Here is a 712-nt window from a genome sequence, read left to right on the forward strand (position 1 = left end):
CCGAAGGCCACCCTGAATCCTAGTTGACCAATAGATCTAGCCCTTTGACATCGCTAGACGGGCTTTGTTCGGTGGACTCTTCCACCTGGTTGCGATTGGTCAGCCCATAGCAACATCCCCGAACTTGGTTTGGACCCAACCCAACACTAGGTTCCCTCCGGTTCGACCGCAGCAGCACCATCCCCCCTCTATGTGATGGCGGCACTGCCTTCCGATGAGGGGGGCACACCACAGATCCCCAAGACGGGCGTCTACGCTTGCCATAACACTTCCACACATGCATTGGGACTCGTGCAATGTTTAGGTGGCATAGCTACACCCCGAAGGCCACCACGAATCCCAGTTGACAAGTAGACCTAGCCAGTTGATTTTCGTCGAACGGGCTTTGCCCGGTGGAATCTTCCATCTGGTTGCGATAGGTCATCCCATAGGAACATCCCCGAACACAGTCTAGACCCAACCCAACACTAGATTCCCTCCGGTTCCACCGCACCTGCACCATCCCCCCTCTAAATTATGCAAGCACTGCCTTCCTTAGAGGGGGGCCACACCACGGAGCCCCAAGACGGGCGTCTACACATGCCAGAACACTTTCACACATGCATCGGTACCCGTGCAATGTTTCGGTGGCATGGCTACACCCCGAAGGCCAGCCCAAATCCAGGTTGTCCAATAGATCTAGCCCTTTGACTTTCGTCGGACGAGCTTTGAC

Source organism: Triticum dicoccoides, chromosome 5B, assembly GCF_002162155.2.
Source record: "Triticum dicoccoides isolate Atlit2015 ecotype Zavitan chromosome 5B, WEW_v2.0, whole genome shotgun sequence".
Taxonomy (NCBI): domain Eukaryota; kingdom Viridiplantae; phylum Streptophyta; class Magnoliopsida; order Poales; family Poaceae; genus Triticum; species Triticum dicoccoides.